Genomic DNA, 24,296 nt, shown 5'->3' on the forward strand with positions numbered 1-24,296 from the left:
CACGTGTCCATGAGAAAGGCAAATTAGTCAAGGTTTTCCATTTGCAGGTGTTGAAAGGACAGATGTCAGACAGTAATGCTGTGGGTGGCCATAATAGGACATTACTGCAGGGTGACCAACATGATACTGGACACAAAATCCAATGCACAGCAAACTGACAGAGATAGGTTGGCCTCAGTGGGGGGTTTTTTTTTTTCTCTTCTTTAGTTTGTAGTCTCATGCCTTCCTCTGGGGACATCCGCACTTATCACTGACTGCTCTGCACAATGTGATCCCCCATGAGCTACCTGTCAGCTATAAAAAATCTGCTACAGTATGTTACCTTTTGATTGTTATGCATGTACAAAGTACAACAGAGTGCCTGTCTCCAAACCTGGAACCATGAATTTCAATCCTATTAGTCTCCTCTGCATCCTGTGCAACACAGACTGATTTATTTAACTTCCTTGTGCTCTCTAGCCACTCCTGAAACAAAGGAATCTCTGGTTTCAATAATCATAAATGATAAACAGGATTAAAAGAAGGATATACACACAGTAATGAAAAAGGCATAAAGGAGCTAAGAAGGTTTTTGCGGCTATTGTACTAAACAGGCTGCTGGATTAACTATGAGTGCATTCTGTTGAATATTTATTGTCATTTAATAAGTAAAGAACATCTTAAATTAACAAGCATGTGATTTTAATACAAGTACATTTAATTTTATATTTCTTTCTTTTTTCAACAGATAATGTTAGAAAATGACGTATTGCCAAGTTCACCAACAATGAAAGTCAGCAGAAAACGCCGGTATGGTAAACCAAACTGTAGGCTGGACATTGACTCTGCGTGTGTGTGTGTGTGTGTGTGTGTGTGTGTGTGTGTGTGTGTGTGTGTGTGTGTGTGTGTGTGTGTGTGTGTGTGTGTGTGTGTGTCTTTCTAGTAAATGTTCTGATGTCAGAATAAACATAGTAACTCTAAAGTTCTGCATGTCACAGACAGCTGTCATATTAGAACATGACACCATCATAAAATATAAGATAACAATGTATAAATTAATTTAGACAAAAAGTAATGTCTAATGATCATCACATTAGACTTAACTCTGACAAAACAAAGTAGCAGAAACAATTGCTAAAACTGATTAAATAACCCTAGTTACAAGTTATGAAGCTGGTCGGGGAGTGACAAGGAAACGAGAGCTTTTTTTACACATTTGATGCACTGCTGAACTTGTACTAACCACTAAAACCAACAACCAGAATCAACAAAATTAACGGAAAACTCCACCTTATAGCTCAAAAAACATATTTTTTTCATTGTATCTTTGGTTTTGAGCTATTTTAATGCCTCAAAATCACTCTAAGTGCTTCCTTTACAATTTCATTGTGTTTTTCTTAAAATGGCAGATGATGGGGCCTGCCTTGGTAATGTGATCTAGTTTTCTTTCTTTCATTCCTTCTTCCCAAAATAAATTGCAAGTCCTCTTTATATGACTCATGCTAGACATAAGAAAGTGATGCTGTTTTCTCATGCCATTAAGATTGAATGGCAGGACTGTGAAGCATTGTCATCTAAACACAGCTTCTGTAACAGAGCGGATTTTATGTTTATCTGACTGAGCCTCATTTATTTGCCTGTCAGAGCTTGCTCTATGCTATAAATAGCTGTTAGCTACTTGCAGCAAAAGAAAGTAGATAAATAACAGTTTTTTTGTAAGAGTCTTTTGTAGTCCTAAAAGATTTGACAACCCCCCTCCCACACACACACACACACACACACACACACACACACACACACACACTCTCATGCTGAGGTCTTAAAACGTTCACTGCAGTAAATGATCCTTGCTGTACATTTACAAGTGACAAGTAGCAGGACTCTGAACTTTGTCTGCTACTTCCCAATGCCTTCGGTGGGAGGATTTTTCTCTCTCATGAACGATGCAGACTTAAAATGTGCTTTACTAGTTCCTCAATCATTTCTGTCATGTTCGCCCTTCTTTTTTCTATTTCATATTTATTTATACTTTGGTAACCAGGAAAGAGAACTGGTCCCAGGACCCTTTTCAGCCACAACTTAGGCTACATTGGCATAGATAACAACAATTATTAATGCAGTTAGCAATACAAAGAAAAATACTGACATAAAGACATTGGCCAAGATTGCATGTGCAATACATAGCCAATGTGTGACAGTGACCAAGTAAATCATTGGGGAGCATTTACTAGAATGTATACATTAATAATGCTTAACTTATACTATGTTGTTTATTATAAATAATTAATCATATGCAAACATATTGCACACACACACACACACAAACACATACATATATATATAGTGGTCTCACTTTCGATAAGCACATCGCCACAACAGTCAGGAAATCCTTCTACATGGCACACCTCATCACTAAGGGGTTTTCATCCAGAAAAAAGGAGGTCATTGTCCCACTGTACTCATCCCTCATTAGACCCATTATAGACTATAATGCCCCATTTGGTATGTACCTCACAAGACATCTGCAACAGCTGGAAAGGCCACAGAAATACCTCACTAAAAGAATCACAGGCCTAAAGCAGATGCCATATGCTGACCGTCAAAAAACTCCAGCTATACTCTGTGGCATATCGTTTACTCAGAGGCGATCTCTGCTTAACATACAAGGCCATGTCAAACCCTGAGCTGTTGGACATGCTCCACTTAAAGAAATCCCAATCCCTCAGAACCTCACGCTCCAGGGATCTAAACCTTATCATCACAATGAACAAAACATGCTGGAGGGATAGGTTTCTGACCCAGAGACTCCCCATACTCTGGAATAGACTACCCATACATGTCAAGCAGAGCACCTCATTGGCCCTCTTCAAAAGGAACCTTGATGATTGGATGGGAGATAGGAAATTCACCCAGGGATCATGTCAGTCGCCCTGCTAGACAGGGGCCCAGAGAAGTAAATATTGTGGGAAAAAATTTCCAGGGAATTGTTATGGCTAGGCTTCCATAGGCCTTAGGGCCGATAGCCTAGTACCAATCTATGAACCTATGAACCTATATATATATATATATATATATATATATATATATATATATATATATATATATATATATATATATATATACACACACAGACACATATATATATCTATAGCATGTGTGTGTGTGTGTGTGTGTGTGTGCGCGTGTTTGTTTCTGTATACAGTGTGTGTATATGTATAAAGTACATTGTACAAAAGCGTGTGTGTATCTATGCATTTAAACACAGTTAAGTACTTCTGATTTCCTTTTCTTAGTGTTTTAATGTAAGTCCACATAGTAAATGTATGTTAAAGTAAATTCAGCTGTATATTATGGTTGCACTTTAACAATGTAAGGACTGACTCAAAGTCAGTGGGAATCTCTTACAATGGCTCTGCATGTACCAGATATGCATCGCCCCCCATTGGAAGGAGGTCACAAGCATAAAAGACCTTTTTATGAACAGTATCAGTGCACCTAGTTGATAGGGTTACCACCTGACACTCTTTCTGCAGTTCTGGCCTGTGTGTGTATGAACAGTATCAGTGCACCTAGTTGATAGGGTTACCACCTGACACTCTTTCTGCAGTTCTGACCTGTGTGTGTGTGGGGAGGGGGGGGGGGTTGAAATGGTAAATGCACTGATACTTTACAAGAAAAAATATTTTCTAACTTTTCTCTAAATGTCACAGAAAAATCTTTGATACTACATTTAAGTTATCTTAACATATAAACTATTATAAATAACCAGCATTTAAAGATTAGCTTATACTGTGTTGCTGCTTATATACATTTGTCAAAAGAGGTGACAACTCCCTCTGAACCCCTGACTGATCTAATTGCTTTGTTTTGCTATGAAAGGGGAGTGTTAAGTTCTCCTCTGCTATAAAAACAGTGGAAACAATTCCACAGCTTTCTCTATTTTTTTATATCAGCTGTTGTGTTCCTGACATTAGCAGGATTAAGTACCCATCTAAGATTGACAGCAGTACTTGACAGGGTAAACTACAGATTTAACTGTGTCTATGATATGTCATGCAGGTGGAGACAAATTTCTCTCCAAAGTATGTGATAAGTTGAGTTTAAAAGGAAAGGTAGGTGGGCTTTCCCTTCTTTTGACACCAATGCAAGGAAATAAATGTTTTAAAAAGTACAAGCAGGTTTCTGGTACCTAGACAATGCAGGAACCATATTGTAGGGGGAAAAGAAACCTAACAATTGAGTTAAACTGTATGAGAGGGTGGAGTTCTACTTTAACAATCAAAGTCAACAGCACAACAATTGCCTTTATATCTTGTCTAAATACTGTCGCTCTACATTGTAATTACAGTCTTTTGGTTTCTGCCACCTTTCTTGATCTCCCAAAGATATTTGACACAGTGTCGCATTCTAAAGTACTGCACAAGCTCACCCCTTGCAGTCTCTCTGCTAACACTATCCAATGACATCACAGCTACCTAAGGAATGGCATACAATGTGTCAAGTGGCAGATGTTATAATCTTTCTTCCTTCCTGTTAACATATGTGTCCTTTAAAGGCCTCTTGTGGACTGATTGTGACACCACCTTTTTTGCTATTCCCTACCAATTAATAAATTGCAAGACAAAACCCAGGAATTCTACTCCTCAATCGGACTCGGGCTACAACAACATGACTTATTAAAATGACAAAAGTCATGCTCTTCCTACCTATATCCATTCCTGTCATATACACTGATTTTTCTATTACCTCTTCCAAAGATATTATCATGGATAGTGTCTGAAATATCAAACTTCTTGAAGTTAACTTCTACAATAAATTACAGTTTGACCTTCATATATCCAACATAATTAAAAACACTCATCAAAAATAGTTGTCTTATATAGAATGTAAACCTAGCTCTCAGAAGAAGCAGGCATGGCTACAGCCAATGCTGGCCTCCTACCTGGTCTCCTCTGTGCTGCCCCAGTCTATACTTCCCATCATACTACTCAACAACAAAGACTAGAGCAACACTACAACAAAATTGCATAATTTGCCTCTGTTCTTCCTATCAGAACTCACCACTGCATCACTCTACAGAAAAACAAATGGATGAAATTTCCCAGCTGTCTTCAATACTCTCAGCTGAAGGTAGTCATAGGTTCATAGGTGTGTACTAGGCTAATGGCCCTGGGAACTTTACAAGCCTAGCCATAGGATTACCCTGGCATAGTGCCACATGACCTTAGTTCCCAGTGCCTCTATCGAGTAGAGCCACTGGAGTTATCCCGGGGTGAATTTTCTGTTTCCCATCCACTCATCAAGATTTTTCTTGAGGAGGGTCAGTGATGTGCTCTGCTTGACATGTATGGGAAGTCTGTTCCATAGCATGGGCAGTCTCTGGGTTATGAACCTGTCCCTCAAGCATGTTCTGTTAATTGTGGTAATGAGGCTGAGGTCTCTGGAGTGTGTGATGCAGATGGATTGAGATTTCTTTAGATGTAGCACTTCTAACAGAGCTAGGTCAGACATGGTTTTGTAAGTCAAGCAGAGATCGCCTCTAAGTAGGCAATATGAGACAGAGAATAGTTGGAGTTTTTTGAGTCTGTCCATATAGGACAAGTGTTTAAGGCCTAGGATCCTCTTTGTCAGGTACTTTTGTGGCCTCTCCAATTGTTGCAGGTGTCTAGTGAGGTACATGCCAAATGGAGCATTGCACTCGATGATTGGCCTAATATGGGAAGAGTAGAGGAGACAATGACCTCTTTCTTCCTGGATGCAAAACCCTTAGTAATGAGATGTGCCACATAGAAGGACTTTCTGACCACAGTGCAATGTGGTGATCAAAAGAGAGGTTGCTGTCAACCTGTGTTCCCAGATCTCTTATAACGCCTTCTGTGTTCAGTGGACTACCATCAATGTGGTAATTCATGGGAACTGGGTTTTTCCCAAAGGGGATGACTACACATTTTTTGGCATTGAGCTTAAGGCCATAGTTCTGACACCAGTCGTTGGTCTCAGTGAGGCCATTCTGTAGAATGTCAACATCACTTGGGGAGTTAATAATAGCTCCCAACTTGCAATTGACTGTGAGCTTTGTCAGACAGAGCCTTTTGTGCTTGCCTGGACTTCACAGAAGTAGATATCAAACAGGAGAGGACCCAGGACTGAACCCTGTGGGACTCCACTCGTGCTTAGTCGGCAGTCTGACTTAGAGTCAGCTACTTTCACACTGTGGGTTCTATCTGTGAGCCAGTTTGCAACCCACCTAGTGATATAGGGGTTGATGCCAAGCTTAGTGAGTCTTTCTATGATTCCTGAGTGGGGAATGGCATTAAAAGCCTTGGACAGATCAAGGTAAGCTGTATGAACCACCTTGCCTTCATCCACAGCTCTGGTGACTGACTCAAAGAAGTTGACCAAATTGAGCAGGCATGATCTACCTTTCACAAAACCAAACTGTGTGGGATCCAGAGTTTTGAGATTCCCTATATCCTTGTTTATTAGGTCCATGATGATGCGTTCCATAGCTTTGCATATTAAACTCATCAGGCTAATGGGGCAATAGTTCCCAGGGTCTGTAGTCACTCATTCTTTGTGGAGAGGATTGACTGTAGCAGTGTGCCATTTGGTGGGGACAAAGCCTGAGGTGAGGCTGTTGGTCCTGGGGGGTTAAGTTGGCACTAAATCTGTCGGCCAGTATACTGGCAATATCCATTGGCTTGGTATAGGAGGTACCATTGTGCAGTACCTCAGAGCAAATCTGGGCATTGCCATGGAGATTCTTTACATAATTATAGAAGCCCTTGTGGTTGTCTTTACTATCTGCTGCAATTCTGTTTTCATAGCTAGCTTTAGAGTATTTGATGAGGGATCTCAACTTTTTGTTGAGCCTGATAAGGGAGTTTTTCCAGTTTTGGGACTTCACCTTATTCCACATCAGTTTCCTCCTTCTGTTGTAGAGTTTGTTTATGACAGGGGACTACCAGATTGGCTTCCTTTGTTTGGAGGAGAGCATCTTGGTTCTATTGGGTATAGCAAGATCCATGCATTTGTGTATGTGTTCATACAGTGCATTGGTGTATGATTCTGTGGTCACGCAATTACTCTGCATTTGCATGGGTGCCGTGAAGTTAGCCATCTCTATTTTTGGAGCCCAGAGTTAGCATTGGAAAAGTTTTTCATGGTGGTTACCTTTGCGGGGGTGGAAGGGATGTGGATTTCCAGGGTGATTTAGTTTGTGGTTGGATCTAACCAGGGAGGAGATGACTACTGGTGTAGAGCAACGGTTGCCCGTGTTAGTAATGACCAGATCAAGGATGTTGCTACCTCTAGTGGGGGTAAGAACGAGCTGGTCCAGGGCATTGGAATTAATGAAGTCCAGGAAACGTCGGGCAAGTGTATTGGTACATGTGTAGTTTACCGAGTTAATGGAGGGGTAGTTGAAGTTACCTAGTAAAAGAGTGTTAGGTTGGACCCTAATATTCTCCAGGGTCCACTCTATTCTGCACCAACCATCCAAATGTCCTTTCCTAATCTCACTTAAGTGGTACTGTCCCACAAGAGAACTTTGCTCTAAAGACATATACTTTGTCTGCAGAACAAGGCCTCAAATGCACATGGTGAAGCTTTGCACTTATGCCATGTGGCCAAACTCTGGAACCAGTTGCCATCTGCTCTCAAACACTTTCACATGCAAGATTTTCAAGAAATATCTCCACACATAAACCACAGAGGTTCTCCTCTCACCAGTAACTCTAGAATGTTGCTATTTTCATAACTGTTGATACATGTTCTTAACCTTGACTTTTCTGTAACACTGATCATATGGATTAAAAATGCAATCCCCCCATCCACTTATACACTTAATCCACTAGGTGTTTAACACATTTTAGTGTGGATCTCCATCAACATTAGCCCTTGATCTCTTTCTCTTCTTGAATTCCTGCTCTTCTAAAACTGGGGTACCCTAACTACTGCCTCTACTGCAACCCCATTTTTATTAGTTTTCCTTCTTTGACGACTGTAACTTATGTTCATCTAGACACCTAGTCTACATTGAATCTGTAATCACTTTAGTTCATATATTGTTTGTACTCACAAATGGACTGCTATAATCTCTTTGTATGTTTTTCTCTTACTAAAGTTTTTGGAGCTTTTCTTCCAAGACCTCCACTGAAATGTGGTCTTGCATGACCCAGATGGATCTTCCCAATAACCAAATGCAAATAAATAAAAATAAGCATAGCCATTAAAAAATCAAAAAATAAAAGAGGTCATCTAGCTGGTGGCAATAATGGTAGCACAAGCTGAATTAATTTGGTTTTCCTTTTTAATGGTTATACATTAGCATGATAAATGTTTACTCCAGCCCCTTTCAGCTTTCTTAAAGTGATTTGTCGTTGTTCTTTCTTTTATTGCTGCTTTATTGTTGTAATATCTCTTTCTGTGGTTTTACCATAATGATTTCATGATTTGCCCAGTGACCTTTGACGCCATGTTAGGCATTCCACTAAACCTGCTAAATTCTAAGTTGTCAGAAGGATGACCCTTGTTTGAGTTCAGCAGGAGGTTAATATGACAGTGATGTGAAAGTGGCTGTGTGGCCACCTCCATGGTGTAGTGAAAGGCATTTGTGAAGTGACAAATTATATGATTTCTGCTAGGATGTAATAAATTTCTTTTGCTGCTGATTACTAAAATAAAAATGTGTGTGTGTGTGTGTGTGTGTGTGTGTGTGTGTGTGTGTGTGTGTGTGTGTGTGTGTGTGTGTGTGTGTGTGTGAAAAGGAAACACAACTCTAATTTTTAAATACAGGTTAAGTACTATTGTCTTATAATTAAGGAGATTAACAAGGAGAGTAACACTTCATGAGAACACAGTGCGGTGGTGGTGCTGCGGTAGCGTTGTCACCTCACAGTAAGAGGTTGCTGTTCGATTCTCAGGTAAAGCATCTTCTGTGTGAAGACATGCGTAAATGGGCGTACCTTTGTTGGTTGTGCGTCAGAGCTGGCAACTTGGCACGTAAAAATCTACTGCCAATCATTAGCGGATTGGAGTTCCACTGTGGCGACCCCTAACTGGGAAAAGCTGAAAGACAACAACAACACTTCATGAGAACCAAACACTGTCTGTACAACAAATTTCCTTATATAGGATTGTTTCAATGGGGTTAAAACACACACACACAGGTGTGTGTGTGTGTGTGTGTGTGTGTGTGTGTGTACATTTTTTAAACCGGTGACTACATTACTTTCATTTTGTTGTCCTAGTTACAGTTACTACTGTTGGCTTGCAGCAGTGTATTATTGTTTTTGTTAATATTTTGAGTGGCAGTACATAGGTTCATAGGTTGATACTAGGCTATCTGCCCTAGGGCATTTATAAGCCTAGCCAGAGTGTGTTTGGCTTTCACCACCCTTTTAGATTAGTTGACTGTGCCTCTGTATAGTAGGTCACAGAAGGTAGCCCTCTTAAGGTTAGTTTACTGTACCTCTGTCAAGCAGGGACACAGAAGAGATCCCAGGAGTAAACTTACGATCTCTCAACCACTCGTCAAGATTTCTCTTAAAGAAGGTCATTGAGGGGCTCTGCCTAACATGGATTGGGATTTTGCTCCAGAGTGAGGGGAGCCTCCGGGATATGAATCTGTCCCTCCAGCATGTCCTATTTATTTCTGTGCTGAGTTTCAAGTCCCTGGAGTGTGCAGCTCTAAGGGATTTGGATTTCCTGAGGTGAAGCATGTCCATTAATTCTGGGTTGGACATAGCTTTATACGTCAGACACAGATTGCCTCTGAGTAGGCGGTATGCAACTGAGTAGAGCTGGAGTTTCTTTAGCCAAGCTGCATAGGGCATCTGTTTCAGCCCCTTGATCCTCTTGGTGAGGTACTTTTGGGGTCTTTCCAGTTGCTGCAGGTGTCGGGTAAGGTACATCCCAAATGGGGCATTGTATTCAATTATGGGCCTGATAAGTGATGAGTAGAGGGGCACAATGACCTCTCTTGATCTAGATGTGAATCCTTTCATGATAAGGTGGGCTATATAGAAGGTCTTTCTAACCACTTTGGCAACGTGGTTGTCAAAGGAGAGATTGCTATCTACTTGGGTCCCCAAGTCCCTAATTACTTCTTCCGTACTTAATGGATTACCACCTATGTGGTAATTTGTGGGCACTTTGTTTTTCCCAAAGGGGATGACTACGCATTTTTTGGCATTTAGCTTTAGGCCATGGCTCTGGCACCAGTTATCCGTCTCTGTGAGACCCTTTTGGAGGATGCTTATGTCAGCCGGAGAGTCGATTATGGCACCCAGTTTGCAGTCATCTGCGAACTTGGTCAGCCATAGTCCACCCGTGTTAGCCTGTACCTCTGAGAAATATATACCGAACAAGAGAGGTCCCAGGACTGAGCTTTGTGTTTGTTAGGAATGTATGGGAGGAAGTTAGTGAATGGTATGGATCTATTTGAAAATTAACTTTGAATATGAAATTAGGAATGAGCACTGTAATGATCATCACAGAAGCTGTGTCATGCATTGTCACACACACACACACACACACACACACACACACACACACACACACACACACACACACACACACACACACACATACACACACACACACACACACACACACACACACACACACACACACATATGTGTGCGTGCGCACACTTGCACACACACACACACATGCACATGCACACGTGTGCACACGCACACATGCACAAACGCATGTGCGCACATACACATATACGCACACACAGACACAGAGACACACATACACACGCACACATGCATACACACACACACACACACACACGCACGCACGCATGCACACATACACACGCACACGCACATGCGTGCACACACACATGTACACAAACACACACTCGCACACATGCACATGCACATACACACGCACACACATACACATATGTGTGTGCACGTACACACACATGCACATGCACACCCACGTGCACTCACACGTGCATGCACACACACACACACACACACACACACACACACACACACACACACACACACACACACATTTAGTGGGAGTTGTGTATTAAGTGTGCAACAGTATTGTGTTAAAATTATGCACACTGTGTGTGTGTGTGTGTGTGTGTGTGTGTGTGTGTGTGTGTGTGTGTGTGTGTGTGTGTGTGTGTGTGATCCCAGTCAAAGACATTCTGCAATATTCTGAGCAGTTGAAAGGAGCACACAGCACAACTAACACTGACTCTTTGTTTACATAGCTGAGTTCAATACATAAATGAGTGAACTATTTCCACAGAAGTAAAACCTGCTACTCATGCTGTAACATTACAACACACAGATAACAACTTACTTCAACATTGCACAAACGTAGTGGTAACTTCTTGAAAAGAAATGCCATGTAAAACAGTAAAACATCCAGTGCAATATTGATTAGATTAGATTACAAGATGGAATGAGAATGTGCTTACATTGTTTTTATCCTGTTACAGTTGAAACCCAGAAAAAAAACAAAAATAAAATAAACAATAAAAATAACAGCAAGTCTCTGAGAAAAGCTTCCAAGCTTCAATCAGCCATCATGCTGGGAGTGCGGTTTCAGAGAAAAATATGTTTCAGAATGTCTACAAAAGCATCGTCTTGACAGTTTCAGCTAGAAAATAAGTAATTCCATCAATGGAACACATGCAGCAATGACCAGTATAGCAGGTAATGCTGCTATCACAACGCATCTAAAATAGCTGAACACTTAATAAAATTGTAACAAATCGCTCAAAGCTTCGTTAGAAAAGTTCCAGCTCTACTGCCCTTTTCTTCTGCATTAATCTACCTTCTAGGGATTCATCCCTTGACATGTTGAAAGGCCCAATTCTATTTTCAAAGTACTCAGACCAAGCAAGGATCAAACTGAAAGGCACAGGTCACTAAAACAACAGCACTTAACTCAGGATGTCCTCGGAGTGCACTGAGATCCTATCGTTGCAGAGTGTTCCAGTGTATTACAGCTGGTCACCTACACCAGTGTCATTGCATGGCACTGTTTACAGTACAGCAACACAGCCATTTTGTTTCTCATTTTCATAAGAATGTTTTCCTATAGCCCTGTGCTTCAGACAGACAGTTAATTTCAGACTAATCGGTTTGTCTATTTCTATATATAATCATGTCATTCTGCATGTATCTATGCACAATTATCTGCATATTGAGAAATCTGATAAATGTTCATTACAAGTGATAAACTCCATATATGATATACCATAAAAATGATGTGCTCCGCAAAAGACAAAGTGTCTCCTGCCCCTTTAAAATGAAGGGATGAAGTCCTGACTGTGACCCCGATAACCTGTGTTTGATTAGCAGCAATAGCACTGAAAGGGACAGGCTAAGAAGAATGGAAATGAGTTTGGGGTTGGCATAATGGTCACGGTGTTTACCTCACTGACAAAGGGTACAGGGTTTGATTCTCACTAGGTTTAAAATAATCCACAGGGGTAGCTAGCTTAGTGCTTACCTATGAGCCTGTAAATGGCTGTAAACATCTTTCTCATTACTTGTTGAGATGGCTTTTGCTTGCTACTTTAATGCCATCTAATGGGAACAATCAGTATTGCACCATAGTAACAATTGCTTCAGATTGTAAAAACACACACTACCAGGGAACGGAACATACTTTGTGTTCCTAAAGTAATTACTATTATTTCAAGTCAAGTTTTGCCACTGTTGATGTGCAGCGATCATGGAGTTAAAAAGGTTAATTTGTTGCTAAATAATTCTGCCGAACTTGAAATCTAAACCAATGCACAGAAGATTAATTACAGATTATATGGAAACAACACAGTCACTATGCAACATTAACTGGAGTGGAAAAACTGCAGATGGAATCTTGAAAATTTTGAAAGAGAAATTGTTTGAGTGCAAAAAAATCAGAAAAATGTTTAACATCACGCTCTAAGCATACGATATCTGGGGGATATATTACCATAAGAACAAGATGCTTGATTAAGGTGAGAGACAAAAAATATAAGAAATGGAAGAGAGGTGAATTACAATTTTGAAAACTGAAATAAGCAAGATGGACAAACAAAGTAAGCATAGTGTGATACAAGATCATATATAAAGATATTGAGCATAATAGGGAACCTTTTTATATATACATAAGATGTGGAAGGAGTAAAGACATACAAATTGATAAACTATGTGTAAATTCCAAAATTTATTCTCAGCCATAAGAGATTATAAATATAGTTACAAAATATTATGTAAAACAGTTTGACTCAACAAAGGCGATGATAAGTCATCCTAGTGACATCCAGGTAACCTCAGATACTGGATTAAAATTAGATTATATTCAAAAAGAACTGCGCAAACTGGATCCAAACAAAGCACAAAGCACAGGGAGGAAACGGAATTAGTAATTTAGTAATAATGACCTGAGAACACTTCAGCAGGAACTTACAGTGCCATTATATCTATTATTCCCTTAGAACTGCTCTGTTAGGAACCTAAACAGTTTACACCTTCACTAAAAAGTGCAGCACTTGTTCCAAATAGCTTTTTCTTCTCAAAAAGCTCAGCACTTGTCTTATAAGCATATCCCTTGTCTTATAAGCATTCTCCTTGCAGGTCAAGCACTCCTATATTATACAAATCTCTCACTAGCAAAACCCCCCAGGAGTGCCCACTTCCCTGCTAAGCCCACTACTTTTCTGTCTCATACCAACTCATAATTCTTTCTAGCATGTCAAGGGGTCAGATGCTGGCGTCCTCTCCTGCCCAGTTGGTGAATCTGGGAATTCTGAGACAATGTTACAATTGCCTCATGTACACAGACAACCCTCTCCTCCTCCCACGTAACACTAACACTTGTGAGAGATGCAGCTATTTAGCCAGACTGGAGGCTGAGCTCTCTCAACTCAGGACTGGCAAGACCAGGCAGGAGGAGAAGGCAACTACACACACCACAATACAAGTCTCACATAACTCAACCACACCACTGAATCAAACACATAAACACACTAAGACATACTCGTAGGCTCTGAGTAAAAATTTACCTAAACAGCAGAGGCCTCCAAAGCAGACACCCAAGCAACTGCAAACTCAATACACCACACAAACAACACATAAACAACAAAATCAGTGTGCAAAGCAGTCACTGCCCTTAAGGCCAAATACAACACCAAACATACTTTTCATAGGTGACTCCATAGTCAGACACACTGACGTCCGCCACCAGACTGAGTAAGGAGAAGGTCACAGTAAGCTGCCTGTCGGGCGCTAGAATCCGCCACATAACGCAAGCACTCAGGTCTCTCAACAGCAGGTACAAGTACGACTCAGTCATTGTCCACGCTGGTGTCAACGACCTGAGATGTACCTCCTTGGACTACATGAAAAGAGACATTGCGGAGCTCTCTGATTATGTAGCCCAGGCAGGTATGACCCTGACCTTGAGCAGTATCCTACCTTCACCTAGAATGATGCCACAATACAGTGATAAGATGATCAGCTTTAATAATTGGCTTAAATTCTGGTGTCATTCAAAGGGGATCCAATGTCTGTCTGCCTGGGATGACATGCTGGACAAGCCACGCTGCTTCGCAAGGGACGGCTTGCACCTGTCACCCCTAGGCTTCCGGATATTGGCAAAGGCTCTTGCCACCCCCATAGTGCCTTTTTTAGGCAAGGCTCAAATTCTAAACCTACCACCCTAGAACACAAAAAAGGAAAAAAAACTAAGGGTAATGCTGCTCAATGCCAGAAGTCTCAATCTCAAGATGCACGCACTTGAGGCCCTTCTCAGTATGGAGAACATCGATGTCTGTGCTGTGGCAGAAACCTGGTTCAAGGCTCCTGAGAGCACCCCAGCACTAGCAGGTTTCACCTCATATCATGCTCCGCCCCAAAATCCGGACAACACCAAGAAAGGAGGGGGGGTGTCCATATTCATAAAGGACACCCACACCTCAAGGTTGGTGGCAATGCACGATGCATCGGAGACCATCCAGGTGCAATTAACCATAGGCAAGACTGCTCTGCAATTTGTAGCATGTTACAGGCCACCCTCTCAAACTCAGGAACCTCACATGGCCTTCCTGAAAACATTGGAGGGGATAAATGTATCTCCAAACACCATCATACTAGGCGATTTCAACTACCCTAATATAGACTGGGAACACTACTCAAGCCCAAACACTCTAGCCCAAAGGTTCCTGGAGTTCATAAACGCAAATGCCATGGAACAACTAGTCACCATCCCCACAAGAGGAAAAAACATACTTGATCTCATCATCACGAACATGGGATCACAATGTTCAACACCGAAGTATACCCCTCACTGGTGAGATCAGATCATAAACTAATCTCGCTGGAGGTCCTCATCCCGCCCACCTGAAATAAAAAGACCACAGTGAAAAACTTCTCAAAAGCCGACTTCACACTTCTAAAAACTAGCGTGGTCTCCTTTAAGGCCCCTGAGCCAGTGGTAAACATTACTCAAACTGCTGAATCACTTACAAATGCCTTCTACCAGCACCTACAGGACTGCATGGATCAGGCAATCCCAAACAAAACTAAGACTCTTTGTACCAAAGGCAAGCGTCCAGTCTGGTGGACCCCAGCCATAAACAAGCTCTACAACAAAAGGAGGAAGCTACTACAAGATAGAGCAAAATCCTTGAAAGGTAAGACACCTTTGATCATTATAAGTAAAAACTAAGAGCTCTCATAAAATCATCCAAGGCAAATTTTGAGAGAAAAATCGCCAAGGACTCAAAAGACAATCATAAGGCCTTCTTTAGCTATGTTAGAAACCTAGGAGGAAACTCCCAGATATGCTCAGAATTAGTTCAAAATGATGTGAAGATTACTGAACCTACACACATTGCCAACATACTGGCTGACAGGTTCAGTGCAAACTTCTCCCTCCCCCAAAAAGGAGAGATATCTATACCAGAGGATTGTAGCCCCCAAACATCTCCAATGCCCAGGTGAGAACTGCCTCCAAGGCAAAAACGCAGCATCCATGGGACCGATGGTGTCCCCGGCTGTGTGCTCCATGAACTCAATGAGGAATTAAACCCGCAGTTAGGACAGCTGTTTAATCTTAGCCTCACCTCAGGATACGCACTCAAGGAGTGGCGCACGCACTGTGGTCCCACTTCACAAGGGCGGTGCCTCCACCGACCCTGGTAATTACCGTCCCATTAGCTTGACAAACCTTATCTGCAAAGCCATGGAGAGGATCATAATGGAACTCATAAATAAAGACATAGGGAACTTGCAGACTTTGGATCCAACCCAGTTTGGCTTTGTTAAAGGCAGATCATGCCTTTTAAACTTGGTTGACTTTTTCGAGACAGTCACCAAGGCCATTGATGAGGGAAAGGCAGTCCATACAGCCTACCTCGAACTGGCAAAGGCCTTCGACACAATACCCCACTCAGGTATCATTGAAAAACTCATCAGCTTGAATGTAAACCCATACATCACAAGATGGGTTGCAAACTGGCTAAGTGACAGAACCCACAGGGTCAGAGTTGCTGGAGCCATGTCAGACTCAAAGCCTGTCACAAGTGGTGTCCCACAGGGCTCATTGCTGGGTCCACTCTTGTTCGGCATCTACTTTTCTGAAGTACAAGCAAACACAGGAGGGTTATGGCTGACAAAGTTTGCAGATGACTGCAAACTGGGCCATAGTCGAAAACACATCTGACACAGATATCCTTCAGAAGGGCCTCACAGAAACAGATAACTGGTGCCAGAGCCATGGCCTAAAGTTAAACGCCAAGAAATGCATAGTCATACCCTTCGGGAAAAACAAGGTTACCCCTAGCTACCATATAGGTGGCAATCCACTGAGCACAGAAGAAGTCATCAGGGATCTGGGGACCCAGGTTGACAGTAGCCTTCGCTTGACACTCATGTTGCTAAAGTAGTTAGGAAAACCTTCTACATTGCCCACCTGATCATGAAGGGATTCACATCTAGATCAAGGGAGGTCATCGCCCCCTGTACTCATCACTCATTAGACCTATGATTGAGTACAATGCCCCAATCGGAATGTATCTGACCCGACACCTGCAGCAGCTGGAAAGGCCCCAAAAGTTCCTCACCAAAAGGATAAAGGGTCTCAAAAATATGTCTTATGCTGCCCGACTGAAAGAACTCCAGCTCTATTCAGTCTCATACCGCTTGCTCAGAGGTGACCTGTGCCTGACATATAAGGCCATGTCAAACCCAGATTTGATGAATATGCTTCACCTCAAAAATCTAGATCCCCAGAACCACAAGGGCGGGAGACTTAAACATTGACACGGTTATTAATAGAACGTGCTGGAGGGACAAATTCATCACCCAGAGACTCCCTATGCTTTGGAACAAAATCCCGGTACATGTGAGGCAGAGCACCTCGCTGGCCTTGTTCAAGAGGAATCTTGACCAATGGATGGGAGATCGCAGATATACCCCAGGGATTACTTCAGTGTCACTGCTTGACAGAGGCACAGCAAAATAATAGGCATAGTTTATTCAAACTAAAGGGGTGGCGAAAGCCACATAACTATGGGCTAGGCTTATAAATGCCCTTGGGCAGATAGCCTAGTATGAACCTATGAACCTATGAACCTATTCCTAGGTCATATAACTATGGGGAGATTTCTCAAGATTGGAGACATGCGCTAATTAAACCTGTTTTTAAGGGGAAGGGGAGTAGGACAAACCCAGAGGCATATAGACCCTTAAGTCTACTTTCATGTTGTGGAAAAATAAAGGAGAAGGTAATATTGGATAAGTTATTGTCAGAACTGGATAGGTTGGGACTTGAAACCATATATCAGCATTAATATGTTGAAAATAGATTTATTACCACCTGTAACCTGATATTCTATAACAATATAATAACAACTATGAATGAAAAATTGTGCTGTGGTATAATTTATATAGATTTAACTTCAGCATTTGACAGGGGCATACACAAAACACTGATCAATAAATTAGAACAACTAGGTATTGATGTACTCTTGATAAGATGGATAACTGTAGAATTTACAAATAAGACATAAATAAATATAATATAAAATAATATAAAATATATAATATAATATAATATAATATAATATAATATAATATAAAATATAAATAAATAAATAACTGCATGATTTACAAATAAGACATAGCAAGTATCATACAGCAACTGCACAGGCGAAATTCTTGGTTACAGTCAGGGTGTACAGGGCTCTGTCCTAGGTCCAAACCTGTTTAGATTTTATCTTTCAGATTTAACTTTTTCATCTGAGGTGATCTACAGTCTATATGCAAGTGACCTTAAACTGGGTAAATGGATTACATGTGTTACAGAGAAAGCATATCTGCGAAAGAACTTAACTAAATTGACCATTTGGGTACAGAAGAATAATATGCTTATAAATACATCAAAAACTAAGCATATGAGATTTGGGTGACATAAATTGAAAGGTGAATATTTAATAAAGCACACACTGAAACTGTAGATTTATTTAAGGACATGGGTGTATGGGTGTATGGGTAGACCCAGCCTTGAGTTTTTCTAATTATATCAATGAATAATTGGTTAATGATAGTTATAGAACTATAGGTTGTATAAAAAGATTTATAGAGCCTAGGAAATCAGAAATTATGTCATTGTTTGTTAGTTACATTAGACCCAAACTTGAGTATGGAATAACAATATGGAAACCTTATAAGAAAACAAGCATGAGTAAACTGGAAAGAGTACAGCTGAAATATACCAAGGGCATTCATGGATGTGAAAATTTAAGTTACTATGAAAGACTAAAATATCTGAACTTTTACAGTGTGTCTCATAGATATCTAAGAGGAGATCTAATTCAGGTATATAGGGCATTTAGAGGCAATTATCTCTGGGAATGTTTGAGGTTATCAAAAAATACTAGCGGATCATCAGACAACCTATATAAAAGATGCTGTGGGAATGAGAAGTGTACTAAGTGGTTCTCTGACAGAGCAGCTGATGCATAGAACAGACTACCAAATTACATTAAAGCAAGTACTAGTTTAGATATTTTAATTATACCTTGCACATTTATTATGGGAACAAGTGATTTGGTATATTGGCAGGCTAGAAGGGCATTATTGCCTACACTTGAAATATTTGTATGCATGTATGTATATATAGATGTTGAAGAAAAATGTCTGTGATATTTGTACTGTAAGTTGCATATCTTGAAAAATATCCATACTTGTTGTCATGTGAGAGCTCATGTCTGATTTATAAAAATATTCTAACAATTTGGGCAAGATTACAAAACAGTTGCTTTCAGTGTAAGCCTGCCATGATTCCAGAGGACTTATTATCAGTGTAAGTGACTTACTTCCGTGTAAGACCTGTCTATAAACAGGCTTAAATCAGGGGCCAGATTCCAAAAGACGTGCACTCAGCCCACACTGAATGCAGCTCTTTAGGGGTCCATACTTCTAGGTTGTATAGTTTTCAAGATATGAACATTTGTTTGTGAAAGTTTAGAAAAATATAATTTGGGGATTGTTTGCATTATAATATAATAGTATATAGTATAACAGTATTTATGGAATGACTATGAACTGTAAAGAATACTTTTTACTGGTAACATTGCCATTTGTACAGTTTTATTAGCTCTTTTTGTTCACAAAACATTTACATTTGTTAATCTTATGCTTTTAAGTTTAATGTTTCAGAAAATGCTCTGGAATACAAGATCTGTGTTGGCTGCTAGAGGTGTGATATTCCACACCACTTGGATGTCAATGAAATAAGTCTTCAAAATATTTTTTTATTAGACTACTGACTACTGCTGGGAAGTTAAAAGTAGATTTTATTTGTGCCATTAGTCTGTGTGGATACTAATTCCACAGTAGTGCAGAGGTAGCGTTGTTGCCTCAAATCAAGAGGTTCTCCTGTTCGATTCTCGGCTTGGGTTGGGAGTGCCTTCTGTGTGGAGTCTGCATGTCCTCCCCGTGGTCGAGTGGGCATTCGAAAGACATGCATTGAATGGGCATGCCTTTGTTGAAGGTTGGGCATCGGGCTGGCAACTCGACACCATAAAAACCAACTGCCAATCATTAGCGGACCAGAGTTCCTCTGTGGCGACCCCTAACCGGGAAAAGACAACCAACAACAATCTGTGTGGATACTATCTTGTAATTTGTAAGCAGGTCAGCCATTTAATGTAAGCTGAACTTCACATGATGTTATAAGTTGAATGATTTGGGAGACGATAAGGTTGGAATTTAGTTTCAGTTTTTCAGTGCGTGTGAATGTTAGAACAGAAAGTTTTAAGAAATCTACTGTTATCTTGCTGCAGTTTGTTATAATACATTTGTTGACCTTTGCAAACCGATTTTTATTTAATTATATCATGGCTGATGCAGTTGTCAGCTTTGATGGACATTGTGTCAATGCCAGATTTGTCATGCCGTACCCCTTTTCTGGTTAAGTTTTGTTCCATCCATGGAGGGGAGGGTGATATATTTAAATTATTTTCTACAGGGGGTGAATGGCTATGGAATTTAGTACAGTCAGGAAGATTTGTTAACTGGCTCTGTTGAGGTTTAGCAGCTTCCATTTACATTGCTTGAGGATAGCTCTAAAAGTATTTATGATAAATTTAGATTTATTTTTCTGTACATTATATGTGGCAGCTTTGGTAATTCTGTTGTCTTTCCAGACAGTAAGTATGGGCTGTGGTCACTAACAGAATTTGTTGTAGATCTTGTATGTGGTATCTTTGTTGTGTCAGAGGGTAGCACCCAGTCTAAGATATTTTCTCTTACAGTTGTTTTGTCAGCTGTTATGGTTGTGTGTATCAGTTGTATTAGCCATAGACTTCTCTACTCTACAACACCCCTTCTTCCAGCTCCTTATTATAGAAAGATGCACAGTCAGTAAAGAATGTTGCTTGCATAATATATCAACTGATGTTGGATAAAAAATTCTGTCAGCAGCAGCCATTAATTTAAAATGTATCTACAGTCACAGCTTATTTACTTTGCATTTAAAACTAATTTTGAATATTTTATTTAATGTTGAGGCATACTACACTAAATATGTATTTGTGTCCCAGCAGTATCTCATGTTTATTCTGGCTCTTTTTTATGATTAACAGATTTTCATGAATTAAAATTGTCCATCCCACCCCCTACTACTTCCAATCTCCATTAACGGCCTAGTTGAATTTTGCATTTATTTTACTTGTCATCAGGGTAAGCGAAGTGTTATTTACTAGACCCCTATCAGCCATAAAATGGGTCATGAGTGTAAAAGTAAATATAATACATAGGAAATGGATTCAATCAAACAACATGCTTTCAGGGCATAGGAAGAAACCCGAATATTCTGAAAAAAAATATATATAAGCAGAAAGAGGGAGGACATGAAAACTTCACAGAGGTAGTAACCAAAGTCAGAAGTGAATCCCAGACTGTGGATTTTTTGAGGCAGTCATTTTAATTTTAATGACTGAGCTACAACGCTGTCTGGGATATGACTGGGCTTAGCTGCTTGCAGCTGTCCTTATGTAGGTTTGAATTGTATTTTGTTTGTTTTTTAAGTGGTGTGTCTGCTTCATGCATGTGCAACTTTGCATTTATGTGTAATGTATTTAGGAAATGTACGTCTGTATTAGGTATGTCTGGCTGTGTGTATTTTTGATGTCATTCTTTGGGGTATCAGGAAATGGAAAAAATGTCACTGAAATTAATTTGAAAACAAGTCCATTTTACTTGCATAAACACCAGCATAAGGTGTATATTTGGAAGACGTGACTGTAGCACCCATTATTTCACAAGGGTGCATAGCTGTTACCATGTGGAGGAAACCTGGGAAATCATTCTAGTCACTGGGGTTCATACTGATTTTGCAAAGAGTTGTCCTTATGCTTACATGGTTATATTATGTTTTAGAGATTAAAAGGCATGTGTTCCTCATCGTAGCCGGGTTATAATGTGCAGGGTTCAAATAATGGTCCAGAAGCTGGAAGAGATTCCTTGGCAGGAATAGTAATGTAATGCCCATTCACCTGTCTTGGGGGCTGGGTGAGAGGGTGGTACATATTCTTTTCACAGTCCTTAGTGGAGGATGGAGATCAGACAGAGGTGATTGCCTATGGCGGGAGGGCAGGGAGTTCTGAAGAGTTAGGTTTCTTTTGGAAGTAGATGGCATGTCCCCACTAAGGCCCACTGCATGCTCATTTCCTGAGAAAATATAGGAATATGTAAGGGCGGAGACAAGGATGAGGCACGCCCCCTCCAGTGGTTGATAATGGCCTCCCCATAGCTATGTTCCCATCCCTTCATGAGGGCAAGTAGGAGAACAGTGGTGGGGCATAGCTCTGATGGTGCTCTGGTGCTTAGGGGCAGGAAAGTATATATACAGTGACAGGTCAAACAAAGGAAAACAAAATCTAGAAACGCACACTCACCATTACTCTGAACTGTTGATCCCAAGTACTTAAACTCATCCACCTTCGCCAACTCTACTCCCTGCATCCTCACCATTCCTCTATCCTCCCTCTCATTCACACACACATATTCTGTCTTAGTCCTGCTGACCTTCATTCCTCTCCTCTCTAGAGCATATCTCCACTCTCCCAGGGTCTCCTCAACCTGGTCCCTACTCTCATTACAGATCACAATGCCATCTGCAAACATCATAGTCCATGTGGCCTCTGTCTGATCTCATCTGTCAACCTGTCCATCACCATTGCAAATAACAAAGGGCTCAGAGTTGATCCTTGATGTAATCCCACCTCCACCTTAAACGTATCTGTCACTCCCACTGCAGACTTCACCATTATCACACTACCTTCGTACATATCCTGTACCACTCTTACATACTTCTCTGCTACTCCTGACTTCCTCGTACAATACCACAACTCCTCTCTAGGCACCCTATCATATGCTTTCTCCAAGTCCACAAAGACACAATGCAACTCTTCTGACCTTCTCTAAATTTCTCCATCAACACTCTCAGAGCAAACATCGCATCTGTAGTGCTCTTTCCCGGTATGAAACCATACTGCTGGTCACTAATCATCACCTCCCTTCTTAACCTAGCTTCCACTACTCTTTCCCATAACTTCAAACTGTGACTGATCAGTTTTATCCCTCTGTAGTTACTACAACTCTGCACATCACCCTTATTCTTAAAAATAGGCACCAAAACACTTTTTCTCCTCTCCTCAGGTATCCTCTGACTTTCTAAGATTTCATTAAACAATCTGGTTAAAAACTCCACTGCCATTTTTCCTAAGCACCTCCATGCTTCCACTGGTATGTCATCTGGGCCAACAGCCTTTCCATTCTTCATCCTCTTCATAGCTGTCTGTACTTCCTCCTTGATAATCTGTTTCACTTCCTGATTCACTATCCCCACATCATCCAACCTTCTCTCTCTCTCTCTCTCTCTCTCTCTCTCTCTCATTCTCTTCATTCATCAGCCCCTCAAAGTACTCTTTCCATTTGCTCAACACACACTCCCCGCTTGTGAGCACATCTCCCTCACTATCCTTAATCACCCTTACCTGCTGCATATCTTTCCCAGCTTGGTCCCTCGATCTAGCCAATCAGTACAGGTCCTTTTTCTCCCTTGTTAGTGTCTATCCTTTCATACAGCTCTCATTATGCCAACTCTCTCTTTGCATGCTCTGCATCTCCTTATACTCCTGTCTACTTTCTTCATCTCTCTGACAATCCCACTTCTACGTCAACCTCTTTCTCTGTATACTCTCCTGTACTTCCTCATTCCACCACCAGGTCTCCTTGTACTCCTTCCTCTGTCCAGATGTTACACCAAGCACCTTTCTAGCTAAAATCTAGAAAACCAAACTCAACAAACGAATTCCATTTTAAATGCAAAAATTCATGCACCGGCTGTGCAGAAATCCTACTTTATGAAAAGTGATAAAGAATAAAACAACATCCCTTGTAATATTTAGTGTAAAATAAATGCCTGCCACATGTCCCTGCATCCCTCAGCATATTACAATGATTTCTGAAGTTGACACAACTTGGGGATAAAGGAATATGGCTCCCTAGTGCACTGACCACCCACCATGACATGCAAACCAAGCAGTTCTTCTGTATAATTTAAGAAATTATTTGCACAGAAGCAAAGCCCTTCCAAAAGACTCAGTCATATAAAAGTTGCATGTTAACACATACTTCAAAGACTGAAAAACAAAGCCTTTCCCAAACTAAAAATATGGCTTGACAATTCACAATAAAATTTACATTTTGAACAAATATTCAAATGAGCAATGGACTATAATAATATGGTTTGCACACTATTGCTAAATGGATCCCCAT

At 40.7% G+C, this 24,296-nt stretch overlaps 1 long non-coding RNA gene across 1 annotated transcript in view; it reads left to right on the forward strand.

Annotated features, from left to right (window-relative positions):
• Positions 1-24,296, forward strand: part of LOC122815223 — a 127,717-nt gene that overhangs the window by 93,129 nt on the left and 10,292 nt on the right. The window contains exon 3 of the long non-coding RNA XR_006366939.1: positions 728-789. This is a non-coding gene — a long non-coding RNA (uncharacterized LOC122815223). The remainder of the gene's footprint in view (positions 1-727; positions 790-24,296) is intronic.

The sequence above is a fragment of the Protopterus annectens genome, chromosome 11.part0 (genome assembly GCF_019279795.1).
Source record: "Protopterus annectens isolate FY-2018-M chromosome 11.part0, PAN1.0, whole genome shotgun sequence".
Classification (NCBI taxonomy): Eukaryota; Metazoa; Chordata; order Ceratodontiformes; family Protopteridae; genus Protopterus; species Protopterus annectens.